This window comes from Pteropus vampyrus, unplaced genomic scaffold (genome assembly GCF_000151845.1).
Source record: "Pteropus vampyrus isolate Shadow unplaced genomic scaffold, Pvam_2.0 Scaffold278, whole genome shotgun sequence".
Classification (NCBI taxonomy): Eukaryota; Metazoa; Chordata; class Mammalia; order Chiroptera; family Pteropodidae; genus Pteropus; species Pteropus vampyrus.
The window spans coordinates 1,510,671-1,513,352 of NW_011889059.1; positions in this window are offsets into that span (position 1 = coordinate 1,510,671).

The following is a 2,682-nucleotide window of genomic DNA, read 5'->3' on the forward strand; positions in this document are numbered from 1 at the left end:
ATGCTTCCCCATCATTAAACTATTTTAAGTGTTTCATGAAAAATGAATACGATAAAAGTGAAACAGCAATATCCATTCAGTTATCCACTAACAAAGAAAGATTAGATATGACCTTTCTTCCAGAAGAAGAAAGACCGAATGTGGTCCTCAATGAAGCAAACCGGGAATCGTAGAGATCTACCCGATATACTCCATAAAATAATTTTCGTCCTGTACATTTTTGGGTGATTCATTCCTATAATAAAGTTTTACTGAATATATTCTTTATGAGAGATACTATTTTGGGGATACATGGTCTTGGTAAAACATGGTGGAAAACTTCAGTTGAATAGCAATTGTGGCCAACAAAAAAGTTGCTTAAAGTAAGGAACCATAAAAAATGATGCATACATACCTTAAATATTAAATATTTTGTTCTAACTCAAAACACATAAATGTATATTCATTTGCCAATCTTTTGATGTTGAGCCAATTTTTTAGTTTGAATCCATCCTTTTTCTTTCCAGCATGAACCATACTCAAAACGTGCATCATCCAAGATTTCCATTTGTGCTCTATAAAGTGAAAACTTAAATATATTTGAGAAGCAACATAGATATGTATCTTTCTTAGACGTTTACAACATCTTCCAATATTTTACAGTTGTCTTGGTTACAACGTTTAGCAGCATTTTTTAGTTATTTGTCTTTATTGCCTTTCAAAGCAATACTGTTTTTGTTTGTTTCACATTCATATCCCATTAATTTCTTTAATCTCTAATGAAATATTACCTTTCCATAAGAAAACGTAACTGATAAACTTTGAACTTCAAAGATGCTGTCCGAGGTGACCTTAGTCTGCTGCAGTGGCGTTACAGAGCAAAAACCAGATTCTTTTCTACATCTCCAAAGCCCCTATGTGGATAGCAAATCTGTCTCACATGCCATGTCTCTTTCTTCTGTAACTACAAAATAGCTGTTGGCTGAACAAGGGCACACGGTAATTATCCGCTCTTTACTGTACATGCATCAAGTTGTGCGTCTACTGCTAATCCTTTTAGCAGGCAACACGAGAGCCTAAAAAGGGTATACGTACTGCGGTTAAACAGACCAAAATACAGATGCCAGCGCATGTGACTCCTGGCGAGTCATTTAACCTAAGTCTGAATCGCTCGCCCATGTCAGAGAGCTAATAAGACGAACCTGAGGGAGTTACTGTGGAGATGAAATAACATAATAGACTGACGGGGTGTCATTTCTCTCCCGTAAACATTCTATACTCAACGCCACCTCAGAGTCTCGCACGGGGCTGACGACAGCCAAAGCGGATCCAACAGGGAGGGTCAGAGCTTCAAAGGGCCATCAGAATAGCCCTCCGTAAGGCCGAAACAGTGGGACTGTCATCCTTGCACCTTGATCAGTCACTGGGCATGGGCCGCCCCTGGTAGGGTATGATCTTAACCAACATGGCTCTGTGCGGCCAAAGAAATCCCTGAAAGGGCTGAAGGCTGTGTGGACAGCTGTCTCGGAGGCTGGGCAACTGACTTTCACTTGAAGGGGATATTCCAGCACAAGCGCTGGTGTGAAAATCAGTTTTCATTTCACTCTTAAATACCTAGGACTATAATCGCAGAATTCTATGATAAGAGTACCTTTTAACTTATGAGAAACTGGCAAACTGTTTTCGAAAGCGGTTGTAGGGCTCTGCTTTCCCACCAGCAGGGGACGAGTTAGGCAGCCGCTCAGGCCCCACAAACACTCGGTATTGGTATTTGTCTCTTTCGAATGACTAGTGATGCCAGGTATCCTTGCATGAGCTAGTTGCCATCCACATCGTCTTTGCTGAAGTTTCTGTTTAAGTTTTTGCCCATTTTATTTAATTCAGTTGTTTGTTTTGTCATTATGGGGTTTGGCAGTTTTTTATAGATTCTGTATACAAGTTCTTTATTAGATATGTGTTTTGCAAATATTTTTTCCACTATTTTCTTCTCGTTCTGTTAAAAGTTTCTTTTGAGAGCAAAAACATTGAATTAATTAGTAATTATCAATATTTTCTTTTAGGGATCATTCTTTTGACATTGTGGCTAAGAAACATTTACATAACCCAAGGTTGCAAAGATTTCTTCTACGTTCTTTAAAACGTTGTTTTTGGTTTTACATTAAGTTCTGTAATCCATCTTGACTTAATTTTTACATATGGTACAAAGTATGGAAAAAGAATTATCTTTACATACGAGCGTCTTTTTTTTTTTTTTAAGGATCTTGCACTAAATATGAAAACTTATGCCCTGTTTTTGTGCTGATCCTAAACTTATAGTGTAGATGAGAATGGAAATAATTTTCTAAAGGATATATTTTCTGAGCCTTAGCTCTCTATTACTATTAAAGAATCTCCCTCCAACTGTTCTAGTAAACAGGTAGACTCTTTCTTTGAGCTCTTGTACACTTTTTTTAAAATTCAAATGCTTCTCACGATTTTGCTGCAGAAGAGGCATCAGGGTAAAGTTATCCATCCGAAGATGCATATTTTATATACCCTTCCACCTTACAGGAGGAACCGTTGCCCTTGGCATCGTGCTTAAGATGACCTTCCATATTACACACACACACACACACACACACACAAATCCACAGACACACACACACACACACACACACACACACATGGCACAATTTTTGTCCCTACCTTTATTCCGGTAGTCTC